The sequence below is a fragment of the Oryx dammah genome, unplaced genomic scaffold (assembly GCF_014754425.2).
Source record: "Oryx dammah isolate SB20612 unplaced genomic scaffold, SCBI_Odam_1.1 HiC_scaffold_25, whole genome shotgun sequence".
NCBI classification, from domain to species: Eukaryota; Metazoa; Chordata; class Mammalia; order Artiodactyla; family Bovidae; genus Oryx; species Oryx dammah.
Window position 1 is genome coordinate 80,703,016 of NW_024070209.1, and position 25,555 is coordinate 80,728,570.

At 39.6% G+C, this 25,555-nt stretch overlaps 1 long non-coding RNA gene across 1 annotated transcript in view; it reads left to right on the plus strand.

The window, feature by feature from the left end:
- The first annotated feature begins 2,338 nt into the window (after nucleotides 1-2,338).
- The window catches only part of LOC120851929, a 32,148-nt gene continuing 8,931 nt past the window's right edge, over nucleotides 2,339-25,555 (plus strand). Inside the window, exon 1 of the long non-coding RNA XR_005718442.1 lies at nucleotides 2,339-2,527. This is a non-coding gene — a long non-coding RNA (uncharacterized LOC120851929). The remainder of the gene's footprint in view (nucleotides 2,528-25,555) is intronic.

A 25,555-nucleotide genomic window follows, 5' to 3' on the forward strand; every position in this document is an offset into this window, starting at 1 on the left:
CAGGCTATATACTGCTATCAACAAAGAACACAGAGAAAACACAAAAACCCTAGTTTAAAAAATACAGCACTATAGAACTAAGTCAGCTTCAAGCTCTGGAGGTGCATTTATGTTGGATAAAAATAATGCAATAATCACCCCTGCCCCAACTCAAACAGCAAGTCAAAAATATAGAACAGGAATTGGCTATAACAGTGAAAAGAGAGAAATGTATAGGGAGAGACTGACATGAAAGAATTGATGGAACTTGGAACTAAATGAGGATGGCGTTTGTGGGTATCTATGAAGATAATAATCAACTCCTTTACAATTCATAAAGCAAACTTATCCATTTAGTCATTCTTTAGCTATGCATTTACTACATGCCCACTGTGAGCCAAGTGCTCTTTTTTCCCTAGCTCTGTGTACAAATGTATCAATTCACAAGATAGACAAAATCTGTGCTTTTGACCTAACTATGTGTTGAAGACAGCTGTTAAGACGGCTATCAAATCCATAAACAAATAGATCAACAAGGTAATTTCTCTTAGTGAAAAATGCAATGACACAGCTAAACTCAGAACAGTGACAACACCAAATGCTGGCAAAGATATGGAGCATCAGAAATTCTCATTCATTGCTGATGGAAATGTTCAAAATGGTTCAGCCAATGTGGAAGACAGTTCGACAGTTTCTTAGAAAGCTAAACATAGTCTTACCATATGACCCAGCAGTCACACTACTCAGTGTTACTCAAATGAGTTGAAAACATATGTCCACATAAAAACCTGAACACAAGTGTTTGTAGTAGTTTTATTCATATCTGCTAAAAACTGGAAGCAACAAAGTGCCCTTTAATAAGTTAGTAGATAAACTCTGTTGCATTTGTATAATGGGATATTATTCAGAAACAAGGAAATAAACTACCAAGCTGTGAAAAGATATAGAATAGCCTTAAATGCATATTACAAAGAAAAAAAAAAACAATCTGCAAAAGCTGCATATCATATAACTTCATCTATATGATTTCTGAAAAGGTGAAACTATAGAAATAATAAAAAGATCAGGGATTATCAGGGGTTCCAGTGGATGGAGAGGTGAACAGGTGGGACACAAAGAATTTTAAGGGCAGTGATCCACTCTACATGATATTATAATGAAGGATATACGGCATTATGCACTGGTCAACATGTACTCAACTGACATTATCAGTTGTCACAATGTTTGGACTCATTTAGCAATGCTTATTAGTGAATAATATGTGGTGTAAATATTGATTATGATGACTCTTTAAACCTTAATAAAAATTTCTGAAAGCATCCTAGAGTTTTGCTACTATCTGTGATTTTTATAGGGAAAGCAAGCCAGTGTGCATTAGAGGAGGAAATATTTAGCTAGGAATCAGGAGACAAAACTTGTTGTCCTGATTCTGACCCTGGTTTGATAATTTTGAATAAGTCATTTTCCCATCCTCAATTCCAGTTCCTGAATCAATAAAACAATGGATTGGATCAGGTCATTTCAACAGTATTTTGCAGCTTTATCACTGAATATAAATCATCTATTTCACCACTGCTGAATGAAAATGAAGCGGTGATCAATAGACTCATGAATTTATTACACAGTGGAAATCAGCACACCCAAATGCGCTGCATGACCTGTTCAAGGTTATGCAGTGACTTAGTGGCTGAATAGAGACAAGGGCCGAGGTTTCCTCAATCCTAGTGTTGTGTCCCTCTCCATGTCACACTCTTGGAATATAGTCATTTAATATTCATCTAAGTAAAAGATGGTGGTGGTTTAGCCGTTAAGTGGTTTCCGACTCTGACCCATTGGACTGTAGCCCACCAGGCTCCTTTGTCCTCTGTCCATGGAATTTCCCAGGCAAGAATACTGGAATAGATGGTCATTTCCTTCTCCAGGGGAACCTTCCCAACCCAGGGGTTGAACCTAGATTTCCTGCATTGCAGGCAGATTTTTTTCTGGCTGAGCCACCGGGGAAGCCCAAGTAAGAAATGAAATTATCAAAAAGTACTAGCCTCTGATGGATAATCTTCAGATTGGGGCATTTTGTAACTGCAGAAACACTTGGATTTCCACAAAAGAATAATACATAGAAATTTCTAGTAAAGAGTAAAATTTAAATGAGTAACATGTATTTGATTCTCTCAGCCAGGCATGATGGGAAATAAGGGGACAGAATGGATGAGCACTGACTCTGGTGACAGCGTCACTTTCCCCCTCTGTGCTTCAGGTTTTCCACCTGACTAATGGAAAGAATGATACTGTGTTTGGTGTCAGGTTATGGGAAGTAAGGACTAGACCGTGGAAGGCACTTAGCACAGTAGCCTGGCGAGATCATGCTTAGTAAGTATTAGCTATTACTAACCCAAGTTTACACATGAGAAAACAGCCTCACAGTGGGCCTATGAGTACAGGAACTCTGAGTGAAGTAAATAGGAATTCTTTCTCTCCAGAACTTTCTACTCGGTCACAGAAAAATAAGGATACATGAAGAAAGCATACAGTTTGGATCCAGAAGACCCAGGTATGAATCCCTTTTCTGCTCTGTCCTCAACTTGTAACACTGAACACATTACTTCAGTGCTCTGATCCTTGTTTGATTCATCTATAAAGAGTTGATGGTGATATCTGTGCTACAAGTTGCCTATGAGGACCAAACTGTAAGTTTTCTATTACAGTGTCAGTTATTGTTGTCATCACTATTAATAGTTTAACTGGCTTATGGAGTCAGACTTGGTGAAGTGAGGGTGCGCCCTGACCTGGTGGCCATGGAGATGACTCAGTAGAATAGTCATGCCAGTGCCTCTGGGTACAGAGGGTCCACAGTCACCCAGTACAGTCCCTTGTGTGAGAGAGCTCTTCAAAGCACAGGGGAAGGGCAGCTCTGTTAGGCAGGGAGAGGGACTCACACAGACAGATAAGTTATAAGAGATCTTTCAGTGGCTTTAAAGTAGCTCAAACTACCCAGCCTTGATGAAAGACATCTGAGGCTTGTGTGATCGGGCTGCTGAATTCCTAGGGTAGGTCCTTAAAGATTTATAGACAGTAGCAGGGTCTCCAGTTAGTTCTCTAAGATATAGAATGATTTTTATGTAAATTTGCCCAAACACCCCTTCAAAGAACTCTTCAATGGCATGTAGGGGATGAAGGGATAAAGACAAAGCTCTTTCACAAGGAGTGCACAATTGACTTTTTCAGCATGTTGGAAGCCCTGCCTGCCTTTCCCCTTCATCTGGCATCTTCCTTCCCTTACAGTCTCCAGACAGTCTGTCTTAGCGCTTCCTCCATCACAGCCCCTTTCATGTTCTGCTTTCTCTGAAACGCAACTCTCCTTTCCTGCCCTCTTGCTGGTTCGCTTCTGCATAACCCTGACAACTCAGGTGGATCATTACTTTGTCACTAAATGTTCATTTTTTTCTGAGTTACAGAATTATGGATGGTTTGTGGCTTTCTTATTTTTACATTAATGTATTTATTTTTAAAAATAAATGATACAGTCAGTTATTTATTCAATTTTATACAGTAAATATTCATTGTACACCTTCTATGGGATAACATTATTCTAAAGAGTAAGTATCAGTTCAGTTCAGTCGCTCAGTCGTGTCCAACTCTTTGCGACTCCATGAATCGCAGCATGCTAGACCTCCCTATCCATCACCAATTCCCGGAGTTCACTCAGACTCACATCCATTGAGTCAGTGATGCCATCCAGCCATCTCATCCTCTGTCATCCCCTTCTCCTCCTGCCCCCAATTCCTCCCAGCATCAGAGTCTTTTCCAATGAGTCAACTCTTCACATGAGGTGGCCAAAGTACTGGAGTTTCAGCTTTAGCATTATTCCTTCTAAAGAAATCCCAGAGCTTATCTCCTTCAGAATGGACTGGTTGGATCTCCTTGCATATAGAAAGGGACAAAACAAATATTTGCTTTTATGACACTTATATCCTAGTGGAAGAAACAGACAGCAAACAGTTAAAGGAACTAAAATATCAGGCAGTGAGAATCAGGAATTTAAATACTAATTTATTACTGAAACCAGAAGAGAAAGGCCACTGAACAACTAACACATTTCGGCTTCCCTGATAGCTCAGCTGGTAAAGAATCCACCTGCAGCACAGGAGATCCTGGCTCAATTCCTGAGTCAGGAAGATCCCCTGGAGAAGGCAAAGGGTACACTCCAGTATTCTTGGGCTTCCCTGGTGGCTCAGATAATAAAGAATCTGCCTGCAGTGGAGGAGACCCAGATTTGATCCCTGGGTTGGGAAGATCCCCTGGAAATGGAAAGGCTACCCACTCCAGTATTTTTGCCTGGAGAATTCCATGGACAGAGGAGACTGATGGGCTACAGTCCATGGGGTTGCAAAGAGTTAGACATGACTGAAAGACTTTCACTTTCAGAACATATTTAAAAGATAGTCGTACAAGACAGTTTACTTGAATTAAGAGTTTTTATGAAGCAGTTCAAAGATCTGAGAAGGTTTATCTTGCCAAAGAAGAAATATGTTGTTTAGTTGCTTAGTCACGTTCAGCTCTCTGCAGTCCCATGTACTGTAGCCTGCCAGGTTCCTCTGTCCATAGAATTCTCCAGGCAAGAATACAGGAGTGGGTTGCTATTTCCTTCTGCAGGGGATATTCCTGACCCAATACTAACTGAAGAGTCATCATTTCAAGAAGTAGAAGCTGATCTTCGCAAATCCAAAGAGCAGATTTCAAACCATGGGTTCCAAGTTGCAGGGAGACAATATTTGATTCACAATTTAGAACAGCACAGTGATTACAGCTGTTGGAATATATAACATACTGCCTTAGTAACGGGGGAACTTAGTCATAAATGGAATCAACACTGAGGGCAAAGTGGTACAGGAACTCACATGTCTTTTGGACACTCACCTGGATAATACACCACATTTATTTTCATAAGAATCTACCCTTCCATCAAGTAAATCCACGTCCTGTCACATAAGAATTCATGGGCATGATGACAAGAGAAAGATATTGATTAGATATCCATAATGTTCTATCTAAGATGTATTATGCTACAAGTGTTGCACATATACCTAGGATTTATGTGTATTTCTTTTAGAATTAACAGCAACAAATATGTATTTTTCTGTTTAAAATTGAATTAGAGTAAAAATCCAGCCCACAGCTGAACTGCTTCTTGTTTTCCTATTAATTAAGGGGGTGTAAGGAAGGAGGCAGAAAGTGAAGAGGAACTAAAAAGCCTCTTGATGAAAGTGAAAGAGGAGAGTGAAAAAGTTGGCTTAAAGCTCAACATTCAGAAAATTAAGATCATGGCATCTGGTCCCATCACTTCATGGCAGATAGATGGGGAAACAGTGGAAAAAGTGTCAGACTTTATTTTTTCAGGCTCCAAAATCACTGCAGATGGTGATTGCAGCCATGAAATTAAAAGACGCTTATTCCTTGGAAGGAAAGTTATGACATACCTAGATAGCATATTGAAAAGCACAGCTATTACTTTGCCAACAAAAGTCCATCTAGTCAAGGCTATGGTTTTTCTAGTGGTCATGTATGGATGTGAGAATTGGACTGTGAAGAAAGCTGAGCACCAAAGAACTGATGCTTTTGAACTGTGGTGTTGGAGAAGACTCTTGAGAGCCCCTTGGACTGCAAGGGGATCCAACCAGTCCATCCTAAAAGAGATCAGTCTTGGGTGTTCATTGGAGGGACTGATATTGAAGCTGAAACTCCAATATTTTGGCCACCTCATGCGAAGAGTTGACTCATTGGAAAAGACTCTGATGCTGGGAGGGATTGGGGGAAGGAGGAGAAGGGGATGACAGAGGATGAGATGGCTGGATGGCATCACTGACTCAATGGAGAAGAGTTTGGGTGAACTCCGGGAGTTGGTGACGGACAGGGAGGCCTGGCATGCTGTGATTCATGGTGTCACAAAGAGTCAGACATGACTGAGTGACTGAACTGAACTGAAGGAAACCAGAATTGAAAGAGACATGTGTACCCCAATGTTCATCACAGCACTGTTTATAACAGCCAGGACATGGAAGCAACCTAGATGTCCATCAGCAGATGAATAGATAAGAAAGCTGTGGTACATATACACAATGGAATATTACTCAGCCATTAAAAAGAATACATTTGAATCAGTTCTAATGAGGTGGATGAAACTGGAGCCTCTTATACAGAGTGAAGTAAGCCAGAGAGAAAAACACCAATACAGTATACTAATGCATATATATGGAATTTAGAAAGATGGTAACGATAATCCTGTATGCGGGACAGAAAAAGAGACACAGATGTATAGAACAGTCTTTTGGACTCTGGGAGAGGGTGAGGGTGGGATGCTTTGGGAGAATGGCCTTGAAATATGTATATTATCATATGTGAAATGAATTGCCAGTCCAGGGTTGATGCATGATACAGGGTGCTTGGGGCTGGAGCACTGGGATGACCCAGAGGGATGGGATGGGGAGGGAGGTGGGAGGGGGGTTCAGGATGGGGAACACATGTACACCCATGGCAGATTCATGTCAATGTATGGCAAAACCAATACAATATTGTAAAGTAATTAGCCTCCAATTAAAATAAATAAATTTGTATTAAAGAAGGGGGGTGTAAAACTACTTTGATTTTCACCAATAATTTAAATGATTTAGAGTTTGCTAAGAATTTTTTTCTTTTTTATTTCTAACTGTAGATTTCAAGGGAAAGGTTTTTTTTAATAATGAAAGTAGCTTAATTATTAAAACAGCTCTTTGCCACAAATAGATCTTCAGCCTTGGAAATAATTGCCTTTATTCTTTTTAGTCCTCCCAAACAAACTCAGAGAAATGCCCTACAGATTATAGAGAATTTAGATTGTTGTATTCAGACCCAGTTATGCTTTTTTAAAAAAACTAAATTTATTTTTCGTTGGAAGATAACTTCTATACAATGTTGTGTTGGTTTCTGCCATACATCAACATGAATCAGCATAGGTGTACATATGTTCCCTCCCTCTTGAACTTTCCTCCCTCCTCACACCCCATCCCACCCCTCCACGTTGTCACAGAGCTCCAGGTTGAGCTCTTGGTGTTATACAACAACTTCCCAGTAGCTATCTATTTTACATTTGGTAATGTGTCTATTTCAGTGCTACTCTCTCAATTTGTCCATAATCGTGTTCTCCTTCCCCTGCTGTGTCCAAAGTCTGTTCTCTATGCCCGAGTCTCTATTTTTCCCCTGCAGATAGGTTCATCAGTACCATTTGTCTAGATTTCATATGTATATGTTAATGCGCGATATTTGTTTTTCCCTTTCTGACTTACTTCATTCTGTGTATTGGCTCTGTCGACAGACATAGACTTAGTCATTCTTGAAACCAGAGAAAAATAACTTATAGCATTCCATCCTGTCCATCTTCTCACATATACTAAGTGGTGGGCTTAAGAGTTGGAGTCTTATAGCCTGGCTTCCTGGCCAGGATGTTGCCCATTTTACTTGGCCAAGAATCTTAAGGTGGCTAAAGGCTGTTGAGTTTAGGGTACATGAGAGGAAGCTTTGGGGTTATCTCATTCAGTGCTTGGAGGGTCAGCCTATAGCTCATCTTTTCTCTCCTCCAAGGTGCTAGCAGGGGGAGGTTACAATCAAGGAAAACTAGTAGGTATCAGCCCCACTCCAGTACTCTTGCCTGGAAAATCCCATGGATGGAGGTGCCTGGTAGGCTGCACTCCATGGGGTCGCTGGGAGTTGAACACGACTGAGTGATTTCACTTTCACTTTTCACTTTCATGCATTGGAGGAGGAAATGGCAACCCACTCAGTGTTCTTGCCTGGAGAATCCCAGGGATGGGGGAGCCTGGTGGGCTGCCGTCTATGGGGTCGCACGGAGTTGGACATGACTGAAGTGACTTAGCAGCAGCAGCAGCAGTAGGTATCAGAAACCATCTATATTGATGGTTGGTAATACAAGATAGTCCATAAATGTTTGGCTCTCTGGCAAAAGCTGAAGTGGAAAATAGTAGTTTTCCTGGGATTGATGTGGATTCCTCTTCTGTACATTGGAACATGCAGTCCTTCATACAAGGGTAATGAGAGGTCCATCTGGGTCCAGAGCCCAAATGCAGTTACCATATTGCTGCATGGACTAAGACAGAAGTCGGCTTCACACCAGTCATTGTCAGGGCAGAGGCAGGAGGAATGGTAACCTCATTCCAAAAAGAGCCACTGCCTGAGCTGTGGGCAAACGTGGTCAATGTCAGTGACCCTCCCCACCTTGAAAGGAGACTGTGAAAGGGAAGAAAACTTGAGTGTGGTATGTGAAATGAAATATTGTCTGCTCTACACTCTACCCATAAACAAGTCTATTCCAAATGCAAATTTCTGAGCCCAGGTGAAACAAAGCAGGCTATCTGGAAGTCATCAGCTACTTCCTCCCCTTAAGTGCCAAGGAGCTGGGGGGATATGAGAAGCTGCCATTCACCACAACTGTCATTTCTTATGGTGATGAGAAATTAGTATGTAAACAATAAAGAAAGCAGGATTGGCCCCAGATAGCTAGATGGGAAAAATTTTCAGCAAGCCTAGGGGCTTGCATCTTCCCCATACATAGAATATCATTAAGTCTCTTCATGTGAGAGATTGTTTTCTCTTAATTAGCAGTAATCTTTTCATATTCAGATTACCTGCCCCTTGCTGCAAATTTTTATGTAGCCTGGCTCCTTCCCTGCTTCCTAGGAGTTTTCTTGGGGTCACTTGAGATACTGTCCTGACCTCTAGTCCTAACATTCCCACTGAATATAAACTAACCCTCAACTTTTAGGCTGTGCGTATTTTTCAGTGGTCAGGTAAGAGCAAACCTAGAGAGGGAAGGACTGACCCTTTCCTTACATCGCTGTTCCAGCACTGAACGGATTATTGGTCTGAGAAATTATCTTTTTTAGGGAAAGAAAAAAGAAATGCTAACTTTTCAGTAACAGACTTTTGAATCCCACCAACGTGAAAAATTTCCATCTGAATAGATGCATTAAAAAAAAATGTTTTGTTCTGGCTGGAAAGAAAAGCTTATACATCGCAAAAAGGTACACAATGAAGCTTTAAAGGAAAGAAGCTTAAAAATATTTATTTGAATTTGCCTTCTTTGCCCTCCTGGCATTTTAAAAATGAGGAAACTTGTCTAGAAGGAAAGCAACCTGCCCAATGTAACCAGTCAATTAACATCAGAGCTGGATCTAGACCTGGGTTCTTTCTGGACAAAATTCGTAAGCTCTGGATGAAAACTTTTCATTAGAGAATACCTAAATTCACATTGATCCTGATGACACTGACCTCCACTTGTCATTTTAAACGATGCTTTTCTTATTCCACTGCAAAATTTCTCATTTCCATAATAAATAATTTATTAACTTGTTAGGACCAAACGGGACAGACTCAGGGGGAGGCTAGGCCTGAGAAAAGCTGAGGCTCTGGGAACTCCCGCAGGCAGTGTAGCTCGACCAATCAGAAAAAATCCCCATAGCCCCGGGCTGCGCCAGACCCGAGCCAATCCAGATAGGGATGCGAGGTTTAAAAGTCCCCCGCGCGCGTATGGTTTAACCAATCAGCTATGCTGTTACAGAAACAACCGTCTGTATAAAAGTATATGTGATTCAGAGCTCAGGGCCTTTGTCAGATTCCACTGTGCTGGATGAAACCTAGGCCCGGGCTCGAGCTTGTAATAAACCCCTTTATGCTTTTGCATTGCTGTGGACATCTTATTCTCTCAGTTTTGGGGACTCGGACTCTGGGCACAACAAACTAAGCAGAGCCAAAACAAAATCCTCCCTGATTTAAATGCTGGCATGACAGTGACCAGCAGATAGACTGGGTTTCCATTGAAGGATTGGGTTTCCTTTTCCAACTATAAATTCCCTTTTTTCCCAAGACTATTTCATTGCTCAGTCCAGAAGTTTAGATGACAGAGTTTATAAGAAATATGGCTCTGGGGTGTAATCTAGTGAAGCTTTTTTTCTCAAGGAGAACTGAAACCTGTTATTAAGCTGTGAGAAGACTTATGTTGAAAGGACTTACTTTTTCCCCTACTGAGATCAGGAGCTTCTGTTAGGGGCCCGAGTTTCCCCTAACATAAAACTTCAAAGGAATCAATTACTGATACTCAGATCTTCTATCTCTTTTTTGTTGTTTAAGACTGAGTATTTTTAGCTTTGGGATGCCCTTTTTCTTTTCTTTTCCCTCTTCAAGCTATCAGAGAGTAGGGAATGGGAAGCCCCACAGTAACCACTGTAGACACATCAATCAAGAGAGGGCTGCATGGACTCTTTCCTACCATCAAACCATTTTTTCTCCCAGGTTACTTATGCCTCGGTTGTCAATCTTTACATTATGCAATGAAATTCAGCATTGTATGTTGAAAGTAAAAGAGATTGTCTGTATTTTCCCACTTATTTTTGAATCCCAAGCATCTTTACTACATTTACAATAATGTAATGAGGATGTTCAGGATTACAAAGAAAATGGCAACACAACTAACATTTCCATAACTTTTGTGTATTTGGGGACCAGGAAAAGGCTTTTATTCATTCATTTCATAGATGTGTGGTGAGGACTGGATGGGTGCCAGGCAGGGTCTAGAACTGAAAGTAAAGCAGCAAATAAAATAAAAAAGACCCTTCCTTTTTTGTGGCACTTACATTCCAATGAAATCTGTTACATGTATGACCTTGTTTATTTGAATGAATATACTCATTTAGGAAAAGAATCTTCCTCCAATGCGGGAGACCCAGGTTCCACCCCTGGGTCGGGAAGACGCCCTGGAGAAGAGAATGGCTACCCACTCCAGTATTCTTGCCTGGAAAATTCCATGGACAGAGGAGCCTGGTGGGCTTCAGTCTATGGGGTCACAAAGAGTTGGACACGACTGAACAACTAACTTTTTCACTTTTTTTTCATTCATCTAGTCCCTACTAGAAAGTTCAGGTGCAGGTATGACTATTTCTTCAGTTTTATAGAAGAGGAAACTAAGACTCAAAGAAGTTAAATACTGTGTCCAAGATTCCAAAGTTAAAATGAGATCAAGCTGAGATTTGAACCCAGAAATAGGATTTTACAGCCTGTGCTTTGAACCACATTATCTCCTTGAATCCTCAGTATCATCTTCCCTGTGATTGCCTAATCACTACATTTTACATATGACAAAATGAGAGGTTACTATCACAAAATGCCACATCTGGGATTTGACTACTATAGATTTGTAGTACAGTCTAAAGTCAGGAAATATTGTTCTTTTTTTTCTCAAGATTGCTTTGGCTATTTGGGGCCTTTTATGTTTCCATGTAAACTGCCAGATAGTTTGTTCTCATTCCGTGAAAAATGTCATGAGTATTTTGATAAGGATTGCATTAAATCTGTCTGTAGATTGCTTTCTGTAGTATGGATATTTTAGCAATATTAATTCTCCCAATCAAGACTAGAGATCTCTTCAAGAAAATTAGAGATATCAAGGGAATGTTTCACGCAAAGATGGGCTCAATAAAGGACAGAAATGGTATGGACATAACAGAAGCAGAAGATATTAAGAAGAGATGGCAAGAATACACAGAAGAACTGTACAAAAAAGATCTTCACCCAGATAATCATGATGGTGTGATCACTCATCTATAACCAGACATCTTGGAATGTGAAGTCAAGTGGGCCTTAGAAAGCATCACTATGAACAAAGCTAGTAGAGGTGATGGAATTCCAGTAGAGCTATTTCAAATCCTGACAGATGATGCTGTGAAAGTGCTGAACTCAATATGCCAGCATATTTGGAAAACTCAGCAATGGCCACAGGACTGGAAAATGTCAGTTTTCATTCCAATTCCAAAGAAAGGCAATGCCAAAGAATGCTCAAACTACCACACAATTGCACTCATCTCACACACTAGTAAAGTAATGCTCAAAATTCTCCAAGTTAGGCTTCAGCAATATGTGAACTGTGAAATTCCAGATGTTCAAGCTGGTTTTAGAAAAGGCAGAGGAACCAGAGATCAAATGGCCAACATCCACTGGATCATGGAAAAAGCAAGAAAGAGTTCCAGAAAAACATCTATTTCTGCTTTATTGACTATGCCAAAGCCTTTGACTGTGTGGATCACAATAAACTGTGGAAAATTCTGAGAGAGATGGGAATACCAGACCACCTGACCTGCCTCTTGAGAAATCTGTAGGCAGGCCAGGAAGCAACAGTTAGAACTGGACATGGAACAACAGACTGGTTCCAAATAGGAAAAGGAGTACGTCAAGGCTGTATATTGTCACCTTGCTTATTTAACTTCTATGCAGAGCACATCATGAGAAACGCTGGACTGGAAGAAACATAAGCTGGAATCAAGATTGCTGGGAGAAATATCAATCACCTCAGATATGCAGATGACACCACCCTTATGGCACAAAGTGAAGAGGAACTAAAAAGCCTCTTGATGAAATTAAAAGAGGAGAGTGAAAAAGTTGGCTTAAAGCTCAACATTCAGAAAACGAAGATCATGGCATCCGGTCCCATCACTCCATGGGAAATAAATGGAGAAACAGTGGAAACAGTGTCTGACTTTATTTTCGGGGGGCTCCAAAATCACTGCAGATAGTGATTGCAGCCATGAAATTAAAGACACTTACTCCTTGGAAGAAAAGTTATGACCAACCTAGATAGCATATTCAAAAGCGGAGATATTACTTTGCCGACTAAGGTCCGTCTAGTCAAGGCTATGGTTTTTCCAGTAGTCATGTACGGATGTGAGAAATGGACTGTGAAGAAGGCTGAGCACTGAAGAATTGCTGCTTTTGAATTGTGGTGTTGGAGAAGACTCTTGAGAGTCCCTTGGACTGCAAGGATATCCAACCAGTCCATTCTGAAGGAGATCAGCCCTGGGATTTCTTTGGAAGGAGTGATGCTAAAGCTGAAACTCCAGTACTTTGGCCACCTCATGCGAAGAGTTGACTCATTGGAAAAGACTTTGATGCTGGGAGGGATTGGGGGCAGGAGGAGAAGGGGCCGACAGAGGATGAGATGACTGGACGGCATCACTGACTCGATGGACGTGAGTCTGAGTGAACTCCGGGAGTTGGTGATGGTCAGGGAGGCCTGGCGTGCTGCGATTCATGGGGTCGCAGAGTCGGACACGACTGAGCGACTGAACTGAACTAAACTGATGAACACAAGGTATCTTTCTATTTATTCATATGATCTTCAATTTCTTTTATCAATATTTTATAGTTTTCAAAGTATAGATCTTTAATCTCCTTAGTTAAGTTTATTCTTAGGTATTTATTCTTTTTGATATGATTTTGAAGGGGATTTGTTTTTGTTGTTTTCTCTTTCCAGTAGTTCATCATTAGTGCGGATTTGAATTTAGGACTTCCGTGGTTTAATCCACTCATTATTCCATCAGATATGTAGGGGAACACATACACATGGGCACACACACACACAAACAGCTTCTACCTCTAATATGCTTTTAACATATGAATGATAGGGATCAGGAGGGACATAAATTCTTTGTGAAAATGGTTGGGGCTACCATTTATAAATGAAGAAAATCTCCCTCTCCCATTTTTCATATCAGAGATGTCATTTCTGTGTATTATATTATGTATTTGAAATACAGCAGGATTCATTTGCTTATGTTCACATTTTTAGATTTTTTTCTTTCATTCCAACTGTGTTGATTTCACTGTATATATGTTTTAATCTATAGAGCATTAACATGTTCTAAAAGGCAAAACTATGCAAAAAATGTATTCAGATAAACTCTTCCACTTAGTTTTTCTTTCATCTCCTGCAGATAACCAATTTGCTTTTTGGGTTTTTGTTTATTTATTTGTTTGTTTATTCTTCTTATATTTCATCTTGCAACAGTAAGCAGATATGTGATCTTATTTTATTTTACCATCTTTTTACCCCAAAGTTATCACATTATACATACGTTGTGCTTTTTCACTTAAGAATATATCCCAGAAGTCACTCCATATCAGTTCATAGATTCCTTCCTCACTCATCTTTACAGCTGTGTAGCCCTCCATTCTGTAAATGGAGCAATGTATTTAATCAGTATCCTATACGTGAGCATTTAGGTTAATTCTAACATCTTGCAATTACCAATGATATTGCCAATAATAGCCATGTGTGTGTGCTCAGTCCCTCAGTTATGTCTGACTGTTTGCAACCCCATGGACTGTAGCCCACCAGGTTTCCCTGTCCATGGGTTTTTCCAGGTAAGAATACTGGAATAGGTTGCCATTTCCTCTCCAGGAGATCTTCCTGACCCAGAGATCAAATCTGTGACTCCTACTTGGCAGATGGATTCTTTTCCCCTGAGCCACCAGGGAAGCCAAAATAATAGCCACATGCAAATTTATTTTCATAATGTTGGACATTTATCATCATTTAAATCCTTAGAAGATTTTTAGGTTAAGACGAAAATTCTTAGTGGATCTTGTGATAAAGAAGTAAATAAATGTGTAGTTGTGTTAGATATTGCTAAATTTCTTTCCACTGTTACATCAGTTTTTATTTTCATCAACATTTTATTGTCAACTCTTTTTCTACAGTTTTTTAGAGTGGATTTTTATCAAGCTTTTGAATGTCTTGCCAATCAAATTGGTTAGAAATGATATTTTCATGTAGATTTTAATTTGCACTTCTTATACTATGAAAGGTATTGAATACTTTTTCATATGTTTCAGTTCAGGTCAGTTGCTCAGTCGTGTTTGACTCTTTGCAACCCCATGGACTGCAGCATGCCAAGCTTCCTTGTCCATCACCACTCCCGGAGCTTGCTCAAACTCATGTCCATCGAGTCAGTGATGCCATCCAACCATCTCATCCTCTGTTGTCCCTTTCTCCTCCTGTCTTCACTCTTTCCCAGCATCAGGCTCTTTTCTAATGAATCAGTTCTTCACATCAGGTGGCCAAAGTATTGGAGCTTCAGCTTTAGCATAGTCCTTCCAATGAATATTCAGGGTTGATTTCCTTTAGGATTGACTGATTTGATCTTCTTGCCATCCAAGGGACTCTCAAGAGTCTTCTCCAGCATCACAGTTCAAAAGAATTAATTCTGTGGTGCTCAATCTTCCTTATGGTCCAACTCTTACAGCCATACACGACTACTGGAAAAACCATAGTCTTGACTATACAGACATTTGTTGGCAAAGTAACATTTCTGCTTTTTAATATGCTGTCTATGTTTGTCACAGCTTTTATTCCAAGGAGCAAGCATCTTTTAAAAGCCATGTAATATATTTTGGGGCTTTTTAAACGTATCTTGCAATTTTTGGTTTTTCGCCTCACAATTAAAAATAAACTCTTTATATGTACTGATTACATTAAAAAAGAAACAATGTCTTTGTTTCAGTGTTACTAGTCATCTAGAATATTCACTACAACTTTTTTTCTCCCAATCCATTCATTTTCTTGTGACTTTATTTTATTTACCATGATTTTTCACATTTTAAAAATTTTAATGGCAAATTTATCTTTTAAAAAAATAGTGATGGATTTAGTGTCATGGACAGCCTTTCCTTTTACTCAGGTTATTAAAGAATTTTCTTCTAATACTTGGATAGTTGTATATTTGGTACATTTGTTTGTTCTAATAGGAATTTACTCTTACATATGATGTGAGAAAATGATATAATTTATACTTTTCAAAAGGATATTCAGTTATTTTAAAACAATCTATTAAAAACTTCTTTCCCCATTAATATGAGATACTACCTTTTTATATGCTAAGTTTTCATATATAATTCAATGTGTTTCTAGACTTGTTTCATTCCATTGGCATTCTGTCTATTCATACATTAGCATGGGTTAGTAGGCATGGCTGTATGTTTCAGTTGTCCCACAACTTCTTTAGCCATTCATCTGTCAATGGACATCAAAGTTGCTTCCATGTCTTCTCTATTGTAAATAGTGCTGCTATGAACATTGTGGGTACATACATCTTTTTCAGTTATGGTTTTCTCAGCGTATATGCCCAGTAGTGAGGTCATATGGTAGTTTATTCCTAGTTCTTTAAAGAGTCTTCATACTTTGCTCCATAGAGGCTGTATCAATTTACAGTACATGTGAATGATGGAATATTACTCAGACACAAAAAGGAACACATTTGAGTCTGTTCTAGTGACATGGATGAACCTAGAGCCAGTTATACAGAGTGAAGAAAGTCAGAAAAAGAAAAACAAATATCATATATTAACACACACATATATGATGTTCAAGTTGATTTTAGAAAAGGCAGAGGAACCAGAGATTAAATTGCCAATATCCGCTGGATCATGGAAAAAGCAAGAGAGTTCCAGAAAAACATCTATTTCTGCTTTATTGACTATGCCAAAGCCTTTGACTGTGTGGATCACAATAAACTGTGGAAAATTCTGAAAGAGATGGGAATACCAGACCACCTGACCTGCCTCTTGAGAAATCTGTATGCACGTCAGGAAGCAACAGTTAGAACTGGACATGGAACAACAGACTGGTTCCAAATGGGAAAAGGAGTACATCAAGGCTGTATATTGTCACCCTGCTTATTTAACATCAATGCAGAGTACATCATGAGAAACGCTGGACTGGAAGAAACATAAGCTGGAATCAAGATTGCTGGGAGAAATATCAATCACCTCAGATATGCAGATGACACCACCCTTATGGCACAAAGTGAAGAGGAACTAAAAAGCCTCTTGATGAAATTAAAAGAGGAGAGTGAAAAAGTTGGCTTAAAGCTCAACATTCAGAAAACAAAGATCATGGCATCCGGTCCCATCATTGCATGGGTAATAGACGGGAAAACAGTGGAAACAGTGTCAGACTTTATTTTTTTGGGCTCCAAAATCACTGCAGATGGTGACTGCAGCCATGAAATTAAAAGACGCTTACTCCTTGGAAGAAAAGCTATGACCAACCTAGATAGCATATTCAAAAGCAGAGACATTACTTTGCCTACTAAGGTCTGTCTAGTCAAGGTTTTCCGGTAGTCATGTACGGATGTGAGAGTTGGACTGTGAAGAAGGCTGAGCGCTGAAGAATTGATGCTTTTGAACTGTGGTGTTGGAGAAGACTCTTGAGAGTCCCTTGGACTGCAAGGAGATCCAACCAGTCCATTCTGAAGGAGTTGAGCCCTGGGATTTCTTTGGAAAGAATGATGCTGAAGCTGAAACTCCAGTACTTTGGCCACCTCATGCGAAGTGTTGACTCATTGGAAAAAACTCTGATGCTAGGAGGGATTGGGGGCAGGAGGAGAAGGGGACGACCAAGGATGAGATGGCTGGATGGCATCACTGACTCGATGGGCGTGAGTCTGAGTGAACTCCGGGAGTTGGTGATGGACAGGGAGGCCTGGCATGCTGCAATTCATGGGGTCGCAAAGAGTCGGACATGACTGAGCAACTGAACTGAACTGAACTGATATGTGTGTGTATGTATATATATATATCGAACCTAGAAAAAATGGTGCTAATGAACCTATTTACAAGACAGAAATAGATAGGCAGATATAGAGAGCAAAGTTTCAACACAGAAGAGAAAGGAGAGGGTGGAATAAATTTAGAGAGTAGCATTGACACATATACGTTATCATACAGACAATATATAGTTAATGGGAGTTGCTATCTATAATGGGAATTATAGGAAGTTGCCCTGTAATATAGGGAGCTCAACCTAGTGTTCTTTTACAATCTAGAGGGGTAAGATTGGGTGGGTAGTGGGGAACAGGTTCAAGAAGGAGTAGATGTATGTATACTTATGGCTGATTCACATTGTTGTATGGCAGAAGCCAACACAATATTGTAAGGCAATTATCCTCCAATTAAAAATAAAGTTAAAAAAGAAACTAAAAAAAAAAAAAAAAACTTAGGAAAAAAACTGGTTCTCCCTCTGCATGGTCTTTCTTTTACAATATTGTTATAACTATTACAATATGTTTACTTTCTCCATATGGATTTTAGTATCAACTTGCCCAATTATAGTAAAAGAAAAGAAAAAAGAAAAAAATGTATAGTTGCTAATTATATCTGACTTTTTGCAATTCCATGGACTGTAGCCCACCAGGCTCCTCTGGGTTTCCATTCCCTTCTCCAGGGAATCTTCCCAACCCAGGGATCAAACCCGGGTCTTCTGCATTGCAGGCGGATTCTTTACCATCTGAGCTACCAGGAAAACCCATAGTAAAAGAGTTTATGTCTTTATTGGAATAAATTAAACTTTCTCCCAGTCAATCTTTAGTTTCTTAGAGCCCATCTTTTAATATATTCTTCAGAAAGAGCTCAAGAATATGATATTCCTTGAGTTCTTATTAATACATGTTCAAAACCAGCCTTGTTACTTGAATAATGGTTTGTCCTATGTCCTTGAGTTATTTATAAAATTCCCACTGAAGCATTGCTTTATATTTGTTCTTGAGAAGTCTGAGGAATAGATATCATAGACTTGTCCAAACCCACAGAATGTACAAACCAGGAATGAACTATAATATAAAGTGTGGGCTTTGGGTGATTATTTGTGTCAGAACAGTTTCATTAATTGTAATAAGTATACCACTCTGGTGAAAATGTTAGTGTTAGTCACTCAGTTGTGTCTGACTCTTTGTGACCCCGTGAACTGTAGCCCGCCAGTCCTCTGTCCATGGAATTCTCCAGGCAAGAATACTGGAGTGTGCAGCCACTCCCTTCTCCAGTGGGTCTTCCTGACCCAGGGATCAAACCCAGATCTCCCACATTGCAGGCAGATTCTTTACCGTCTGAGCCACAGGTGGGGGATATTAATTATGGGAAAGGCTAGGCATGCATGGTGGAGAAGGCAATGGCACCCCACTCCAGTACTCTTGCCTGGAAAATCCCATGGATGGAGGAGCCTGGTAGGCTGCAGTCCATGGGGTCACTGAGTCGCACACGACTGCTCGACTTCACTTTCACTTTTTACTTTCATGCATTGGAGAAGGCAATGGCAGCCCACTCCAGTGTTCTTGCCTGGAGAATCCCAGGGACGGGGGAGCCTGGTGGGCTACCATCTCTGGGGTTGCGCAGAGTCGGACACAACTGAAGCGACTTAGCAGTAGCAGCAGGCATGCATGGAGGTGGTGGTATATGGGAAATCTGTATAACCTCTTTTAAATGTTGCTGTGAACCTAAAACGGCCCTAAACAAACAAAGTGTTAATCTAAAAAATCACTCTGGTTACTAGAATTAGGGTGGAGGCAGATATCCCAGCGAGGATGCTGTTACTGTAGTAACCCAAGAGATGACGGAGGTTTAGACAAGTATGTAGTTAAGAATACAGTGAGAGGAATATTTTCAGATGCTTGATTTAGAAATCTGGCACATTCTATGCATCAAGCTTTTGAAACAACCATAAAATAAGTTAGTGTTAGTCATCTGTCTCAGGGGGATACCTGTACTTTCATCTTATATTTAATTTTCAAGTAATATTTTTGTATGAATTACATATCAGAGCTGGAGAGACTCTTAGTGGTTCAGACTTTATAACTGAAATCAGTCATCTTTAGTAGAACTTGGAAAGGAGAGGGACCTGGTAAAACTCATCATGAATCTGAACAGTTCAGTCATAAGCTAATTATCAGGTTACACAGAGCTTCTCGAAGAAGCAGCCTGACAGTTTCAGAACAAATTGTGCCTGTCTTGAAATTCTAATAGTGCTTCTGCTTCCTCCAATTCTGCCTCCTTCGTTCTAGATAAATGCCGGAACTCGCACTATGCAATATAGAATAATGCTCCATAAAATTTTGTCAAATCCCTACTTGGAGCTAGAGAGCTGGAATAACTAAGTTTGAAACTGTGTACAGTCTGTTCAGGCTTGTCTTGGTGGAAGGAATTGAAAAATAAGAGCTACTTTATGAGATTATTTTCTCTTCCTTATTTTTAACTGGAGACTCAAATCATTCTCTAGAGTAATCACTTGCAGTTTAGTGTCCACCAGCAACTTTTGGTTTTTCCCTGTTATTTGTAGGCATGTTTGATAAACAGACACAGTAAAGTGTCTTAATACTTAGAGATGTATGATGATGAGTAAGGGAGATGAAAAGAAACTGAAAATGCAATGTACAATATAAGCAAAGGTATAATAAAACTGGAATATTCATGTATGTCCTGCCCATGGTGTTGGACATTGGCAATTCATTCTAGAAGTCATGAAAATTGATCCATATCCAGATTTACCTAGTAAATTTGTTTCTGGGACTTTAGCCTAAGGAAATAACTTAAAGCTAGAAAATAGAGGGAAAATAGTACTATAAGCCTGGGCATATTTAATTATAAGCTTTTATGAAGGAAGCAGCCCAAACTCCATATTGTCCCAGTCAGAAATGGATGTGTAGGGTATGGTGAAGAAAGGAAGCCATTCCTAGCACTTCCTTTTTGTCTAATCATCAGGGACTCCTACTGGGTTTTTGTTTGTTTGTTTGTTTGATTTTTCTTGGTTTGTCCAACTATGTAAATTTCATGTGTGCCATATTATGTTTAGAATTCTGTAGTGCTACAGTCCATAGGGTCACAAAGAGTCTAACATGGCAAAAGTGAATTGCTTAGCAAGCACGCACAGTACTCTATAGCATGCTCACCTTCAATGGTTCAGTTTCCACCTGTAACCATATTGTCCACCTCTTTTCCCTATTGACCGCACTCCCCTTCCCTTCTGGTCACCGCTACTTTCTTCTCTTCTTCTGTGCGTTTGTTTTTATTTGGTTTGGTTTGTTAATATATGATGTTTCTTTTATTTTCCATATTCCAGATATGAGTGAAATCATATGGCATTTGTCTCTCTCCATCTGACTCATTTCATTTAGCATAATACCCTCAAAGTCCATCTATGTTGTAACAAGTGGCAAGCTTTCTTCTTTTATTGTGGCTGAGCACCCCACTCCAGTACTCTTGCCTGGAAAATCCCATGGATGGAGGATCCTGGTAGGCTGCAGTCCATGGGGTCGCTAAGAGTCAGATACGACTGAATGACTTCACTTTCACTTTTCACTTTCATGCATTGGAGAAGGAAATGGCAACCCACTCCAGTGTTCTTGCCTGGAGAATCCCAGGGATGGGGGAACCTGCTGGGCTGCCGTCTATGGGGTCGCACCGAGTCAGACACGACTGAAGCAACTTAGCAGCAGCAGTATTCAGATATATATATATATATATACACATATATTTTCATCCATTCATATATTGAGGGGCACTTAAGTTGTTTCCACATCTTGGCTAATGTAAACAATGTTGTAGTAAACATAGGGGTGCATGTATATGTATACATATATATTTTATTTTAAACTTTTTATTTTATATTGGAGTATAGTTGATTAACAATGTTCTGATGGTTTCAGGTGGACAGCAAAGAGACTCAGCCATACATATACATGTATCTGCGTGCGTGCGTGCTCAGTCGTGTCTGACTCTTTGCAACCCTATGGACTGTAGCCCACCAGGCTCTTCTGTCCATGGGGATTCTCCAGGCAAGAACACCGGAGTGGATTCCCATGACATCCTCCAGGGGATCTTCCCGACCCAGGGATCTTCGTGACCCAGGGATTGAACCTGCGTCTCCTATGTCACCTGCATTGGCAGGTGGGTTCTCTACCACTAGCTCCACTTGGGAAACCCTTACATATATTGATTCTCCCCCAAACCCTACTCCCATTCAGTCTGCCATGTTACACTGAGCAGAGTTTCATGTGCTATACAGTAGGTGTTTGTTGGTTATCCATTTTAAATATAGCAGTGTGTAATTTGATCCCATACTCCCCAACTAACCCTTCGCATCATCTTTCCACCCCAGTAACCATAAGTTTGTTCTTTAAGTCTGTGAGTCTGTTTGGTTTTATAAATAATTTCATCTGTATCACTTCACTTTAGATTCCATATATAAGCATGTCATGATATTTCTCCTTCTCTGTCTTACGTCACTCTAGGCCCATCCTTGGATGACAATCTCTAGGCCCATCCATGTTGCTGCAAATGGCATTATTTTATTCTCTTTAATTGCTGAGTAATATTCCATTTTATATATGTGCTACTTTACCCATTCCTCTGTTGATGGACATTTAGGCTGCTTCCATATCTTGGCTATTGTGAACAGCGCTACCATGAACAGTGGGGTGCATGTGTTCTTTGGACTGCATTTTCTTCTTGATATATGCTCAGGAGTGGTGATGCAGGCTCATATGGTAGCTTTATTTTTAATTTTTTAAGGAACCTCCATACTCTTCTCCATAGTGCCTGTACCAATTTACATTCCCAACAACAATGTAGGAGGGTTCCCTTCTCTCTACATCCTCTCCAGCATTTTATATTTTTGAATTAGTGTTTTCATATTCTTTGGATAAATACCCAGAAATGGAATAGCTTGGATTGTATAGTAGTTCTATTCTTGATTTTTTGAAAAATCTCCATACTGTTTTCCATATGATACAGTGGCTTTCTGTATGTGAAGTAGCTGCACAAATTTACACTCCCACCAACAGTGTATGAGAGTTCCCTTTTCTCCAGATACTCTCTGCTATTTGTTATTTCTTGCCTTTTTGATAACACTTAAACAGGTGTGAGGTAATATTCCATTGTAGTTTGACTTGCATTTCCCTAATTATTAGTTATATTGGATATCTCTTCATATGTCTTTGGCCATCTGTACATCATCTTTGGAAAAATAAATGTCTAACAAATCCTCTTTCCATTTTTTAATCAGGTAGTTTGTATGTTTGATGCTGATTTGTATGAGTTCTTTATACATTTTGTATATGAATCCCTTATTAGATATGTGATTTGTAGATATCTTCTCCAAAAGGTTGCCTTTTCATTTTGTTGATGGTTTTCTTTGCTGTGCAAAAGCTTTTTAGTTTGACGTAGTCTCATTTGATTATTTTTTACTTTTGTTTCCCTTGCCTGAGAAGATGTATCCAGAAAGATATTGGTAAGATTCATGTCAAAGAGCATATACCTAAGTTTTCTTCTAGGGGTCTTCTGGTTTTAGATCTTACTTTCAAGTCTTCAATCAATTTTGAGTTGATTTTTGTGCATGGTATGAGATAGTGGTCTAGTTTTATTCTCTTACATGTGGCTGTCCAGTTTCCCCAACACCATTTATTGACAAGACTGTCCTCCCTCCGTGGTATGTTCTTTGCTCCTTTGTTGTAAATTAATTGTCTACATATGTGTGGGTTTATTTCTGAGCTCTCAATTGTTTTTCGTAGATCTATGTTTTTCTGCCAATATTATGCTGTTTTGATTATCATAGTTTTGTATGATAATTAGAAATCATTGAATCTTATATCTCCTGCTTTGTTCTTTTTCCCCCAGAATTGCTTTGGCTATTTGGGGAGTTTTCAGTTCCATGTAAATTTTAAGATTTTTCTAGTGTGAGTATTTGTGCACAGAGTCGGATATAACTTAGTAACTGAACAACAGCATCAACAACATTTGCTCTAGGGTGGGTATTTGACCAAAGACCAGTGAGTCCATGGTTGAAGGTGAGTCTTTATGCAATGGCCTCATTCACATACATGAGCTAGATAAATTTCATGTTTCATGAAACTGAACTTAGAACTTTAAGAGAATTAGGCAGCTGATCCAGGAGGAAGTGAGGCCAGAGACACCATGATGGGTGCAGTAAAACAAGGACTCTCTGAGCCAAAACCATAAGGACCCTGGGAGCTTGTGTTTTTCTTTTTCTTTTATATGTTTAGATATAGGAATGGAAAGGAATTATCTCACTCATTGTGCCTTTATGTAATCTTCGACTCTGGGAAGCAGACAGGAGGAATGTAATGAGCAAACTGAAGTTCAGAGGTTTTAATTTCTTCAAAGCTATACAAGCAGAGTGGAAACTTGACCCTAGCTTGTTTGGTTGAAGCAGCTTGGTTCCAGCAGTGCCCATGCACTGCCAGGTGAAATAACAGAATTACAAGAAAATGAGAGTGAAATGATATCTAGAGAGTTAACAGAGTTCAAGCTAACAGAAAAGCTATTTTATTCTTTTGAAAAAACCTTAGGTTTCAGTAAGTTATTATTCTTTATTAATTCACACTAATTGGAGGAAAAGCTGATTATAATTCATGGAAACAGAAGTTTGTCTCATTTTTATAGAAATGAGATTTTGTTAACTGTAGCACTTGAGGTAGCTGCAAATAGTGTGTGTGTCCTTGGGCAGTGTCTTTAGTGATTCAGTAGGAATAGTATGTGAGTGCATTTAAACATGATCTAGGATGCCTAGAACATTTGTTTGATGAACTTAAAAATCATAAATGATTTACAAATTAAAGCCATCTTAGTGTTGTTTGGATTTCAGAGTGTACATGTAATGGCAGTTTCCTGGCTTAAATTAAAAAACCTAATATTTGGGGGGATTTACTATATGCCAGAAACTGTACCAAGAATTTTATACATTTTTATGTTGCCCCTCATTTCATACTTACAACAACTTCATGTGAAAACTGTTACTGTCTTCCCCCTTCTTACACTTAAGGAAATTTAGGGTCAGAGAAATTAAGCAACATTTTCTTAATCACAGAGTTTCTAGAGCTTTCATTTAAACACAAGTTTTCCTGACTCCAGAAGCTTTATTTGTTTTGATTAATCACCAGTTGATATCTTGGAGTAGTTAAGAATTTTTTTTTTCCCCTAATTTTACTGTTATCAGAGATAGCAACATTTTCTCACAAGTCACTGGGACTGTTTGCCCAAGAGAGTGCATTTACTGAGTCTAGGATGCTGAGTCATTGTGTCTTTTTTCCCTAGCCCAACTGTCAGTGTTCTAGTTCATTCCTTTCTTTGAGAAAAGCAGCAGCCTCTTAACTGGTCTCTTTGTCCTCTGTATTGAACTCTGCAATCCATTCTCCTTATACTATCCAGAATTATCTTCAACTACCCCAGCCTCTCTCTCTCTCACTCTCTCTCTCTTTTTTTTTTCAAGATAATTATCTAAGCATTCTTGTGTACAAGAGCCTTCATTCCCAGGCCTTGCTGATTTAGCTGAGAGCATGCAGCCCATCTCCTTTTTCTATACTTGACATTTTCACAAGGCAGAACTTATGTTTAGGAACATCTTTCCAATACTTTGGCCACTCAGTGTGCAAAACTGCTTCACTGGAAAAGATCCCGATGCTGGGAAAGATTGAAGGCAGAAGGAGAAGGGGGTGGCAGAAGATGAGATGGTTAGAAAGCATCACTAACTCAATGGACATGAAGTTGAGCAAACTTCCAGTGATGGTGGAAGACAGAGAAGCCTGGTGTGCTGCAGTCCATGGGGTTGCAAAGGGTCAGACATGACTTAGTGACTGAACAACAATAAACATCTTTCAGCACGCACTTTGCTCAATCTAGTCCTTCTACCTAGCATTTCATCTCTCTACAGTCCCAAACTCTTGGAAATTCTAAAGACTTGGCTCCGGTGTCAACTTTCTCTAACCCAAAGACTACCTTAAATATGCCTATTTGCTCATTTATGAACCTGTGCTACACATTAAGTTAGTTGCCCTGTCATCTCCGACTCTGCAACCCCATGAAGTGTAGCCTGCCCCGCTCCTCTGTCCATGGAATTCTCCAAGCAAGGGTCCTGGAGTGG